The following is a 14092-nucleotide window of genomic DNA, read 5'->3' as shown; positions in this document are numbered from 1 at the left end:
GGAACTGTTGCTGCGGGACAGGCCTTGTTGGCACCTGTAGTGCCGAAAGGGAACCCAGAAGAATCCGTGTTCCGTTAGTGTGGGACTTCTGGGGCCCGATCCATACCAGGCTCGGGAGAGTGTTGGTCTGGCAGCAAAGTCATATGGATGTGGGGATTTGCCTCGCCTCCATATGGCTGCCCTTTCACCTTTTTCTGCCCGTGCAGAATTGGCCAGAGTGTCTGTTGTGGGAAGAGGAAGGGAAAGATATTTGTAAGCCACATTGAGACTCCTTTGGGTAGTTAAAAGCGGAGTATAAAAATCAACTCTTTTTTGTTTTGCACACTTCCTTTTTTCTACTAGGGACACCTGGATGGAATCCTGCTTCTACTGCACTGAAGCTGTAAGATGAATTGTCTTCAGATCAGCAGTGGCTATAAGAATACCTCCCTCAGAGGGATCCTGAACATGGAAATGACAGAATACACAGGCCACTAATTTTCACATGTGGTATCTGATCTTGTATTATCTGCAAAATGATAATGGAGGGGGGTTACTATGTACCCCCCCCAACTCCCACCAAACTGGCGGTAATTTTCCCTCCCCGATTCAATTCAAATAGCCAGTTTGCATTTTCCATGCCTCTATCTGAAGTTAGCCCTGTGGCGTCCTGTTTGTGTTGCAGTAGGCTAGGCAATGGTTTCCAACAGCAAAGGAGTCAGAGGAGGAAGTCTTTCATCTCCCTGTCTCTTCAGCCTGGATGCAGAACATATCAAAAGGAAAGAAGGATTACATTTAAGTAAAGTTGGGGTGAAATTTGGTGGAGAGAACCTTAACACAGGCTTTCTCAACCAGGGTCTTGTGAAACCCTGGGGTTTCTTGACAGCCTGGAAGGGTTTCCCAAATGGGTGGGAGTTAATTAATTAATTTGTAATATATTTTAAAAATGTGTTAAACACTTATCGGGTGATGATCATGTTGACCTGCCCACCCTCTATGGCTAATGATGGGCCTGGAACTGGTGGGGAGGGAAGGCTCCTGGGTATCCTATGCTTCCCAACCATGTTCTGCACGATTGTGCCACTTCTGGGGTTTGTTGAAGCCTCAAGAATGTTTCAGGAGGTTTTCAACAGTAAAAAAGTTGAGAAAGGCTGCATTAACATTTGGTATGCAAACGATATTACATAACTGGCAGAAGTAGTGAAAACGTTGAAACAACTTCTGACGAAGGGTAAAGCAGAAAATGCTGAAGCAAAACAGCAACTGAAGAAGAAGAAGAAGAAGAAGAAGAAGAAGAAAAAGAAGAAGAAGAAGAGTTGGTTCGTATATGCCGCTTTTCCCTACCTGAAGGAGGCTCAAAGTGGCTTACAGGTGCCTTCCCATTCCTCTCCCCACAACAGACACCCTGTGAGGTGGGTGAGGCTGAGAGAGCCCTGATATCACTGCTCGGTCAGAACAGGCCGTGGCGAACCTCAAGAAGACAAAATTAATGATTGCTGGGAAGTTGCACAGCTTTGACAATGCAGAAATTGAAATGATTAAAGATTTTCTACTTTCTGGCTTCATTATCAAAAGGGAGAATGTAACCAAGAAATCAGGAGATCGAGACTGGGAAAGGCAGCCAAGGAGGGGCTAAAAGCATTCTTAAGTGTAAAGATGTGTCGCTGGCTCCAAGATCAAGATAATTCGTACCATATTCCCCATTACTGTGTATGGGTGTGAAAACTGGACAATGAAGAAAGCTGGCAGGAAGTTGATTCCTTTGATATGTGGTATTGGAGGAGAGTTTTACAGGTTCCATGGGCCACCCAAAACACCAGTGTGGATTCTAGACCATCAAGTCTGAACTCTTCTTAGGAGCTAAGATGACTCAGCTACCGTAATTCAGTCATGGTTATGAGAAGATAAGAGTCACTTGGAAAGAAAAAGCTTGGGAAAATTGGAAGCATCAGTAGAAGAGGAAGACAAACATGAGATGGATGGACTCCAAGATAGTCACAGGCCTCAAAACTCAATCACGGTTGTTAACTACAGGACGTTTGGGAGGTCATTAACTCATAGCATCCAGTCTGAAACCCCCTTGACAGCACCCTCAAAGGTGTTAGTCTGGAGATATCAGCAGGTTCCATTTCAGGAGATGTTTATGTTCCATCAATTCAGAGGATACAAATCAACACATCATTCTAGATGGGCAGCTTCATGAGGTTCCCCATAAATAACCCTTTTTCCCTTTATTACATTCCAACGGTCTCATAAATAAGGAAAATGCATCCCAGTAGCTATTAAATGATCATTCCCGTGAGATTACAGTCACGGTTGCTAAATTTTTAGTTGAAGTAAGCCAGAAGATAGTGTATTACTTTTAGTGTATTACTATTTTATATGTTTCGCTGCTGTCTATATTTTCTCTTGCTCTGACCTTTTGCCATGTATAATTTGTAATATTATTGGAATGACAGTAAAGCTTAATGAATGAATGGACAGCCCTTTACATACACAAGTTTTCAATGTGCCTGCTGTGGGAGGAAGATCTCCCTGTATGAGTCAACGTGGTGCAGTGGCTAAGCGTATTGGACTAGCCTCAAGGAGACATGGGTTTGAATCCCCACTTGTGCAATGGAAGCTGGCAGGGTGACTTGGGTCAGTCTAGCCCACCTTACAGGGCAATTTAAATGAATAACATGGTGGAAAGGAGAATGACGTAAGACACCTTGGGAAGAAAGGCAGGATACAAACAAATAAATGATAAAATACCTTAAGGCAGGGGTAGTCAAACTGCGGCCCTCCAGATGTCCATGGCAGGGGCTTCTGGGAATGCTGGCAGGGGCTTCTGGGAATTGTAGTCCATGGACATCTGGAGGGCCGCAGTTTGACTACCCCTGCCTTAAGGTCACTGGAACTTATGTTATGGCAGTGTGCCTCCTCATCCGCAGTGTGGGCCCAGCGTATCTGAGACACCACCTCTCTGCTGATCATCACAAAGAGCCCTATGCTCTGCTACCACTAGCTGGCTGGTGATCCCTGGCCCCAAAGAAGCGAATGGGACCTTGGCCAGAGATTTCTCTTTCCCGGCCCCACCTGGTAGAACGATCTCCCTGAAGAGATCAGGGCAAGAGTTGGTGGATGAGGTGAAGGAGGTGGGGACCGTAGGGGGAAGTGACCATGTCCTCATAGAATTCCTTTTGAGATGGGAAGCCAAGGAAGCTTGTAGCCAGACGCGGATGTTGGATTTTCGTAGGGCAAACTTTAATAAACTCAGAGACATGATGAGTGTCATACCATGGACAAGAATGCTGGAAGGGAAGGGAGCATGTGAAGGGTGGGCGCTACTCAAACAAGAGCTATTGCTTGCTCAATCCATGACTACCCCAGAAAGACGAAAACACTGCAGGAGCTTTAAGAAGCCTATTTGGATGAACAGAGAACTTCAAGAGGAACTAAGAAAGAAAAGGGAAATGGAGGGAAATGGAGGGAAGGACAGAGCTCTAAAGAAGAGTACCTACAGTTTACTAGGCACTGTAGATCAATCATCAGAAAGGCCAAAACTGAGAGTGAACTAAGATTGGCCAGGGAAGCCCATTGTAACAAGAAAAGATTTTTCAGTTATGTGAGGAGCAAACGTAAAGTAAAGGAGGCAATAGGCCCACTGTTGGGTTCGGATGGACAAACTCTAATGGAGGATGCAGAGAAAGCAGAAAGGCTTAGTGCCTATTTTACATGTTTTTTCCCACAGGTCAAAATGTTTAGGCACATCTAGAGATGGCCGTAGCCAAAGGATAGTGTCTGGATGGCAGGTTAACATGGATAGACAGGTTGTCGAGAGGCATTTAGCTGCACTGGATGAGTTCAAATCCCCTGGTCCGGATGAAGTGCACCCGAGAGTACTCAAAGAACTTTCCAGAGAACTTGCACAGCCCTTGTCCATCATCTTCGGTACCTCTTTAAGGACTGGAGATGTCCCGGAGGACTGGAATAGAGCAAACGTTATTCCGATCTTCAAAAAAGGGAGGAAGGATGACCCGGGAAACTACAGACCAGTGAGTCTGACCTCTGTTGTGGGAAGATAATGGAGCAGATATTAAAGGGAGCCATCTGCAAACATCTGGAGGACAATTTGGTGATCCAAGGAAGTCAGCATGGATTTGTCTCCAACAGGTCCTGCCAGACCAACCTGGTTTCCTTTTTTGACCAAGTAACAAGTTTGCTGGATCGGGGAAATTCGGTTGATGTCATTTACTTGGATTTTAGTAAAACTTTTGACAAGGTTCCCCATGATGTTCTGATGGATAAGTTGAAGGACTGCAATCTGGATTTTCAGATAGTTAAGTGGATAGGGAATTGGTTAGAGAACCGCATGCAAAGAGTTGTTGTCAATGGTGTTTCATCAGACTGGAGAGAGGTGAGTAGCGGGGTACCTCAGGGCTCGGTGCTCGGCCCGGTACTTTTTAACATATTTATTAATGATCTAGATGAGGGGGTGGAGGGACTACTCATCAAGTTTGCAGATGACACCAAATTGGGAGGACTGGCAAATACTCCGGAAGATTCAGACAGAGTTCAACGAGATCTGAACACAATGGAAAAATGGGCAAATGAGAACAAGATGCAATTTAATAAAGATAAGTGTAAAGTTCTGCATCTGGGTCAGAAAAATGAAAAGCATGCCTACTGGATGGGGGATACGCTTCTAGGTAACACTGTGTGTGAACGAGACCTTGGGGTACTTGTGGATTGTAAACTAAACATGAGCAGGCAGTGTGATGCAGCGGTAAAAAAGGCAAATGCCATTTTGGGCTGTGTCGACAGGGGCATCACAAAATCACAAGATGTCAGTCCCATTGTATACGGCACTGGTCAGACCACACCTGGAGTACTGTGTGCAGTTCTGGAGGCCTCACTTCAAGAAGGACGTAGATAAAATTGAAAGGGTACAGAGAAGAGTGACAAAGATGATCTGGGGCCAAGGGACCAAGCCCTATGAAGATAGGTTGAGGGACTTGGGAATGTTCAGCCTGGAGAAAAGGAGGTTGAGAGGGGACATGATAGCCCTCTTTAAGTATTTGAAAGGTTGTCACTTGGAGGAGGGCAGGATGCTGTTTCTGTTGGCTGCAGAGGAGAGGACACGTAGTAATGGGTTTAAACTACAAGTACAACGATGTAGTTTAATGTGCCTCTTGTGGCGCAGAGTGGTAAGGCAACCGTCTGAAAGCTTTGCCCATGAGGCTGGGAGTTCGATCCCAGCAGCCGGCTCAAGGTTGACTCAGCCTTCCATCCTTCCGACGTAAAATGAGTACCCAGCTTGCTGGGGGGTAAACGGTCATGACTGGGGAAGGCACTGGCAAACCACCCCGTATTGAGTCTGCCATGAAAACGCTGGAGGGCGTCACCCCAAGGGTCAGACATGACTCGGTGCTTGCACAGGGGATACCTTTACCTTCACCTTTACAACGATGTAGGCTAGATATCAGGAAAAAAATTTTCACAGTCAGAGTAGTTCAGCAGTGGAATAGGCTGCCTAAGGAGGTGGTGAGCTCCCCCTCACTGGCAGTCTTCAAGCAAAGGTTGGATACACACTTTTCTTGGATGCTTTAGGATGCTTAGGGCTGATCCTGTGTTGAGCAGGGGGTTGGACTAGATGGCCTGTATGGCCCCTTCCAACTTTATGGTTCTATGATTCTATGGCCCTGCCCGAACTTCCACAATTTTGCAAGGCCTGTAAAAGGGAACTCTTCCACCAGGAACGTGGTTGAACCTGATTGACTGAACAACATCCACAGGTCCCCCAAACACCCCCCTCATGATCTGAACCCAAACTGACTCCCACATGGGTACACGTTAGAATTTATAGAAGTTATTGTTGTAATGCAAACTATTATAATTCTGTTGTTAACTTGGAACTCAGTTGCGGTTGTTATGATTACGAGGTACATCCTCTACGTTTGTGTAAACCACCCTGAGCCTCTTGGGTGGGCGGCATAGAAATATAAGAAAAATAAAACTAATAAAAGATCTTCCTCCCATTTACACGTTTATGTGTAGATGTTTTCCATCATTTCAATGTTTCTGTTATTTGCCAGCTTGTGGGCCCTAACCTGGATGGAAAGGTAGTTTAGAAATATTTTAAGTAAAAATTATTATTATAAATAATAAAAGATCAGTTCCCACTACGGCACCCACACAAATGGAAAGCCAATAATTTTGCCACATTTTTAGAATTTGGGGGATCCAACTGGTTGAGAGTTGAGTGTTCCTTTTGTGTTGAGTGAGCAATTAAATTCTACAGCAATGCCCCTATTTGTCCAGGGGCAGGATCATTCCATGACTTCTGAGGTATCCCGCTGTCTGGGGATAGGCCCCTTGAAAGCAGCCTGGACACTTCATGGGAAATGCTAATAACAAATCTTGGTGAGCACACTGGCTTCTGTTATCTCTTTAGGAGTTAGATTACACCATTCATTCAATCATTTTTGCTTGTTCAGACAATGAGGGCAGGTCAGGAACAGCCAAGTAATCCTTTTAGTCTTTCCTCTCTGAAGCGGCACTGGAATGAAGGGAAACGTTTTTAGAGACAGATCGATTTCTGTGGTGAGACTCTACAAACAGACACATACATTTCCAGCTTAGTAATTTTACTCCCTCCTCCTCCTCCTCCTCTTCTTCCGAAGAAAGCAAAACAGCCTTGCTTGTCATGTCGATAAAGACATGAATCGGCTACTGCGCTGGTTGGAAGGCTTTTTGGAAAGTGAGATTGTTTATTTGTCAGCCGCATCATTTCCTGAAGATAGAAAGGTGGACGCGAAGAATACTAGAAGGACATAGCAATAATCAGGTTCTGCATCTATTTTCTCCTCATTTTTTAAAAAAAGTAATATGTCCCAACTTTTATAAAAAACCCTTACCCTGATGTGCAAACCCTTGCATGAAGAAGCCTTCCCAGTGATGTATGGGAGAAGCACCTTGCAGAAGAAATGGTAGGCACTTTCCGTCTTTATGAAGAGGAGAAGGGCTGGTTTTTTATAGCCTGCTTTTTCTACCCAAAGAAGTCCCAATACCTTTCCTGTACTATTCCCACAACAGACACTCTATGAGGCAAGTGGGACTGAGGGAACTCAGATTGAACAGTTCTAAGAGAATTGTGTCTTTCCCAATGTCACCCAGCTGTCTGCATGTGGAGGAGTGGGGAATCAAACCTGGTCCTTCTTCACCTCTTTTAGTAGACAATGGAGGTGATAAATCTCCAATAAGGGACCACTGTTTGGTGGACGTGGGGCCCAAGTTCTGCCAGAACACAACCCTTTTCACTTACATGAATGGGGAATGAGTTATCTGCCACTCGCGAGCTCCCTTGTGGGGTTCCGCAGGGGACGATACTCTCCCCGGTACTGGTCCACTGATCAGTCGGTACCAGGCCATGGCTCCTCCTCGTCCTTCTCCCCATCTGTTGCCTCGGGGGCTGCCCTGCTTCCCTGCTGCTGGCTCACCTTTGGTGCTCTCTGGTGGCCGCCATGTCTGGGGCTCCCCCTCGGAGGGGCACTGCGCAGCTGCTGCTGACAGCACCCCACAGTGGGCAGTGGGCATGTCAGGGGCTCCGGTGGGAAAGCAAGTGGAGCAGGGGCTCAGGTGGTGGTGGTGACATCCCTCAGCAAAAGACTACCCCCCCCCCCCGGGCCTCAGTAAAATTGTCAAGCGTTGACCGGTCCCCGGTGATAAAAAGGTTGGGGACCATTGCTCTAGCCCAGCTGGTCTGGGGCTATGGGCAGGGATGTCACCAATATGTGGATGACACCCAGCTCTACTTCCTAGTGGACGGCCTGCCAGGCACCCCACCCCCGGATACATTTGCCAGTTGTTTGGAAGCAATGGCTGGTTGGCTCAGCCAGAGTCGCCTGAAACTCCACCCCTCCAAGGCAGAGGTCCTGTGGCTGGGGAGAAGAGGGCAAGACCAGAAAATGCATTTCCCATGCCTGGATGGGGTGCAATTAACACCTGCACCAGTTACCAAGAATTTGGGAGTGACCTTTGATGCCTCCCTTTCTATGGAGGCTCAGGTAACAAAAGTAGCCTGGACGGCTTTTTTCCATCTTTGCCAAGCCCATCTACTAGTGCCCTACCTGTCCTCAGAACACCTGGCCACTGTGATCCATGCAACGGTCACTTCCAGACTAGACTACTGTAACTCGCTCTACATGGGCCTTCCCTTGACTTTGATCCGGAAGTTACAGTTGGTACAAAATGCAGCTGCTAGGGTCCTCACTGGGACACCTTGGAGGGCCCATATTGAGCCAGTGCTCTGTCATCTGCACTGGTTACCTGTCTGTTTCCAGGTCAAGTTTAAGATATTGGTGTTAACCTTTAAGGCCATACGCAGCCTGGCTCCTACCTACCTGAGGGACTGCTTGGTTGCTTATGCACCCCGCAGAGCTCTTCGCTCTGCAGGTATGAATTTACTGGCTGTACCGGGCCCCCGGGATGTTCGCTTGGCCTCGACCAGGGCCAGGGCCTTTTCAGTCCTGGCCCCAACCTAGTGGAATGAGCTCCCGGAAGAGCTGAGGGCCCTGCTAGAGTTACCAGCTTTCCGCAGGGCCTGAAAGACGGAGCTCTTCCGCCAGGCGTATGGTTGAGGCCGGGGCAGAGTCCCGGGTTTCCAACTTGGATCCTAGGGTCTATTGAAGAAGAAGAAGAAGAAGAAGAAGAAGAAGAGTTGGTTCTTATATGCCGCTTTTCCCTACCCGAAGGAGGCTCAAAGCGGCTTACAGTCGCCTTCCCATTCCTCTCCCCACAACAGACACCCTGTGAGGTGGGTGAGGCTGAGAGAGCCCTGATATTACTGCTCGGTCAGAACAGTTTTATCAGTGCTGTGTTGAGCCCAAGGTCACCCAGCTGGCTGCATGTGGGGGAGTGCAGAATCGAACCCAGCATGCCAGATTAGACATCCGCACTCCTAACCACTACACCAAACTGGCTCTCCTAACCACTACACCTTGAACCAGCTCCCTCTCTCATTGGAGGGATAGTAGGGCCTGAGTTGAACAACATGGGGTTAGAATTGACTACAGAGTATTTATCATGTAAACTGCCGTGAGACCTGTCGGTGAGCGGTGGTATATAAATTTAAAAATAAATCAATATTATTATTCTGTCACAAGAGGCGATGCCCTCCATGGGTGCTTCCTTGATAAGTAATGCACAACCTTAGGCTGCTTTCAAAAACAAGCATTATCAATTGCCAGAGTAGTGAAGTGAGTGGCTCTCCTAATACAAGGTGGATAAATGAACTCAAACTCTGGGGGGAAGTCAATTAGAGGCCCTATTCTGCTGTGGGAAAAGAGCACCCATCAGTGTCAAGGCCTCTCCCTCAAGTGGTGCATGAGGGGAAGAGACCGGCCTTCAGCATCATCCCTTTCAGCTTGTTGGGTCACTTCAGCATCCCAGTGCATGTTCAAAACCAAAACGAATCCCCCCCCCCCCCCCAATTGATCTTCTGTGAATGAGAATGGATGATGAAAACCTGACAGGAAAAGGTCTGAGTGCAAACCTGTCCCGATGAAAGCGGGATAATCAGAACTGCAATAACAGCAGGGCCAACTCGAAAGGTGGATGCAGTGTGGAAGATGCTGTGAACTGGAGGACTGCAATCTGGATCTTCAGATGGTTAGGCGGATAGTGAGCTGGCGAGAAAATTGCACCCAAAGAGCAGTTGTCAATGGTATTTCGTTCGACTGGAAGGAGGTGAGCAGCAGGGTGCCACAGGGCTCGGTACTGGGTCCAGAACTTTTCAACATTTTTATCAATGATCTGATTGAGGGGTTGGAAGGACTCCTCATTATATTTGTGGATGAAACCAAATTGGGAGGAGTAGTGAACACCCCAGATGATAGAGTTCAACGAGATCTCAACATGCTGGGAAAGTGGGCAAATGGGGATGTTGTGGGTTTTCTGTGGGGGTTTTTAAACAACTGGAGAAAACTGATGCTAAACCCGGCTAGCTTTAAATAACCCTCACTAAACCTTAGCAGGAAACAATGAAGTTCGACCTTTTTAGAAAGTTAGGGTAGGGTTAAAAAAAACTAACTATGACATCTGACTAACAGTTCTAGGAGGAAGGCTGCAGAGATGTGCGGCAGCAGACCTCCACCTCTGCCACTAAGACCCCAAGAAACTGGTGGACTTGCCTTGAAGTCCTCTCTCTAGCAGAAAAGCTGGCCTTCAATGGAGAAGAGGCACAGTCCATGGAAGTGTTTTTTAATTATTTAACCATGAAGAAGAAGGAGGAGGAGGAGTTGGTTCTTTTATGCCACTTTTTCTCTACCTGTAGGAGTCTCAAAACAGCTTACATTTGCTTTCCCTTTCCTCTCCCCACAACAGACACCCTGTGAGGGAGGTGAGGCTGAGAGAGCCCTGAGATTACTGAAGAAGAAGAAGAGTTGTTTCTTATATGCCGCTTTTCTCTGCCCAAAGGAGTCTCAAAGCGGCTTACATTCGCCTTCCCTTTCCTCTCTCCCCAATGGACACCCTGTGAGGGAGGGGAGGCTGCGAGAGCCCTGAGATTACTCCTCAGTCAGAACAGATTTATCAGCGCTGTGGTGAGCCCAAGGTCATCCAAAGTCCTATTTGCCTTTTCTTTTAGGAATCTAATCCTGAGCTGGCTAATTAGGGAAGGAACTGAAGATCCATCCTAAAATATTAAAAAGGTAAAGGTAAAAGTCATGTCTGACCCTTGGGGTGACGCCCTCCAGCGTTTTCTTGGCAGACTCAATACGGGGTGGTTTGCCAGTGCCTTCCCCAGTCATTACCGTTTACCCCCCAGCAAGCTGGGTACTCATTTTACCGACCTCGGAAGGATGGAAGGCTGAGTCAACCTTGAGCCGGCTGCTGGGATTGAACTCCCAGCCTCATAGGCAAAGCTTTCAGACGGCTGCCTTACCACTCTGCGCCACAAGAGGCTCTTCCTAAAATATTAGCAGGACTTTAAAATATTTCCTTAAATACTCTCCTTTAGTGCCTGTATAGAGGGGGAATCCGAATTGGGCACGCCAGGAAGAACCAGAGAGTTTTCCCCCGGGCCACAACAACAGCAGAGCAGAACAGCAGGCAAGTCACCCACAACAAGCAGCACCCTCCCCCCAGAACAAAACAGCAGCAACAGCAGCAGGGCAGCAGGCCACCCACCCAAAGTTGGGCTACCACCACCGCAAAACCAACACTGAAAGAAAGAACTGTTAAAAACAACTGTAAAAAGCAACTACAAAAAGCAATTTTAAAAGCGACACAACAGAACCCCAAGAAGAATAGGCAAACAGTGCTGCCCCTCAGTTAGATAAAAAAGATGAAAGAAACACAAGGAGAAAGGAACAATGAATCCCAAAGCACACCCCCCCCCCAGCCCCGCTACCCACAGAAACCAAAAGAATAGTTTGGTTTTAAAATAAGAAGTAATTAAGAAGAGGAAGAAGAAAAGTGAGAAAGCAAGAGGAAAAAAAGATCCCTCTGTCAAACTGTTGATGTGTTCTCCAGCTATGAAGATCCTCCAGTGTTCAGCACAGCAGCCAGCCAGCCACAGAACAAGGCTCAGCATACTCCCTGGCAGTCAGACTGTAGCGGTCTACTCTACCAGAGCAGCATAGGCCAGGAGGCAGCAGCCAGAAACAAAAACAGGAAAGAAGACCCCCTAGCCTTATGTACGATCCTGGCCAAGCACAGAAGATTTTCAAAAAGGAAAAGCTTTCTATGATTGGCTAGGAAATGTTTTCCTGAAAAAACTTGCATCCTACAGGCTAACCCCCCCCCCGCCTCTCCCCCACCTACCTTGTATTCCTTTGCAGCAAGCAGGCAGAACAAGCTGCAGAACCTCAGGACTGCAATACATTTGCAAATGCAAAATGCATTCCAATGATTGGCTGGCCTCCTACAGGGAGCCCAGCCATTGGTCTCACTCACCCCTCCCTTTGCTCCAGGGCCTGGGAACAAATGGTGGGAAAGGTAGAGCGTGAAGGAAGCCAAGGTAAGAAGTATCTCTGCCTTTCCCTTTAAACTTTAAATGGCTGCTTCGGAAGCGCGCCTCGGACATGTCTGACGTGGGTCCGAAGCAGCCAAGGCTGCCCGAGGAGGATCCGAATTGTGATTCGGAGAGCCCACCTCAGGTCTTTTAAAGGTTTTGCCTGCCTTGGCCTATCTCGGAGTGATTTGTCTCCCAAGGCCCCTTGGCCTTGGAGGTTTTTTGCCAGAGGCAGGCCGATACTCAGACTTAAATTTTGTTGATTTTAAAGGTGCTGCAGGACTCAAACTTTGTTCTAATATTTTGTTGTGTTTGATACACCAAGGCTAATATGTTTTACATTATTTCCAATTTTATAACTCTAGCCCTATTGCATTGTTTATTTGATTGCATTGTTTAACTCTGTGTAATCTGCATTCTGTGTTGATGAAAAGATAACCTATCAATAAAGTAAATTAAGGAGGCAACATTTTAAATATCACAAGATTGCAGTTGCTAAATAATCTTGTTTTATGTCCGAATGCATTTTTTATTTTTATTTTATTTTTTGAATTTTAATGAACTAGAGCCAGCTTGGTTAAGAGCGGCAGATTCTAATCTGGCAAGCCGAGTTGCATTCCCTGCTTCTCCTCCACATGCAGCCAGCTGGGTGACCGTGGGCTCATCACAGCATTGATAGAGCCATTTTGACTGACATTAATAGCAGGGCTCTCTCAGCCTCACCTACCAGGTTCGTAATGAGGTGGGACTCTGAGCAAGCAGCAGTACCACCTCCCATTCCCTCTTGCTATGGGGCCCACCCTCTGGGGCTTCTGCTTGTCTGGGAAGTTCAGCCCCCTGAAAACCACCAGGTGGTGACCATCACTTCTCATTGAACTCAGCCAGGGGCAGAAATATGCTCAAAGACATGATATCCCTAAGGCCTATGGGTCTTATGCAGAGCTGGCTCGGGATACAGATGTCGAGGTGGTGCATGTGGGTGTGATCCATGCCTTTCATCTCCCATCCACCCTCCTCTTCATCCAGGCTGGGAAGAATGTGCTGTGTGAGAAACCAATGGGCATGAATGCTGCTGAAGTCAACGCAATGGTGTGGGCAGCCCAAGAAAAGGGGGTCTTCTTCAAGGCGGTTCATGCCAACTTTGGAGGCTGTCAACTGATTATCTCCAGGTGTATAGAGAAGGAGCTGGGCAGAGGCAGCTTGTTGGACATTGGTGTCCACTGCTCTCAATTTGCCTGCACGGTCTTTGAAGGAGAGAAGCCCAAATCCATTGTTTCTCCATGGGGGTAGATAATACAGGCTCCATCATCCTGAACATCACAGGTGGGTGTCAAGCTACCCTCTCCTACACCATGACCACCACGCTGCCCAACGCAGCAAGCGTCAGTGGCACCAAAGGGATCATCCAAGTTTTTTCTGATGCTCAGTCCAGCTGGTTGTCAACAGGAAGAGTTAAGACTTTCCCCTCCCCCTTCCCTCTCAGCAACTGCACTATTCCAATAGCACCAGTCTGCACTATGAAGCTGAGCATGTCCAGCAACGTCCCCTCCAAGGCTTGAAGGAGAGCTCGGTCATGTCCCATGCAGACAGCAAGCTGCTCCACTCCATCTTGGCTGAAGTCTGTAAGCAGCTTCGGCTGTCATGCACCCAGGACCAAACCTAATGTGACCTTGGAAAAGAATGATGCCTCACCTACCCCACAGGGTGTCTGTTGTGGGGAGAGGAAAGGGAAGGCAATTGAAGGCATTTTGAGATTCCTTTGGGTAGTGAAAAGTGGGGTCTTCTTCTTCAGAAATAATTTAAAAAGGGGGCCGACAATGTAGACAATACGTTTCAATAGAAAAATATCTAAAAATAAGTCCATATTCAATGGTCATATATGTCATATATTCAAATAATAAGAAGTTTGTAAAATCCTCAAGTCCATTGAATTAGAAAAGGTGGGCATTTATCCTTCCCGTGTTGCCATATGAATCTTATAGCACAGAGGAGCTGTTTCCATTGATCATCATTTAGGATCTAGGAGACAGGCAATAGTTTAAAACAGCAGTTCGGGGAAAAAATCCCAATTTGCTCCAAGAGGGCGGCTGGAGCAGTCATGAAATCAGACTGCTCCTG

General features: G+C 47.1%; 1 pseudogene; it reads left to right on the top strand.

Moving 5' to 3' along the window:
- Positions 1-12711: 12711 nt before the first annotated feature.
- On the top strand, positions 12712-13637 carry LOC143824004 (trans-1,2-dihydrobenzene-1,2-diol dehydrogenase pseudogene; annotated as a pseudogene).
- The last annotated feature ends 455 nt before the right edge of the window (positions 13638-14092 follow it).

This window comes from Paroedura picta, chromosome 14 (genome assembly GCF_049243985.1).
Source record: "Paroedura picta isolate Pp20150507F chromosome 14, Ppicta_v3.0, whole genome shotgun sequence".
Classification (NCBI taxonomy): Eukaryota; Metazoa; Chordata; class Lepidosauria; order Squamata; family Gekkonidae; genus Paroedura; species Paroedura picta.
This window is presented reverse-complemented; position numbering and strand designations above follow the sequence as displayed.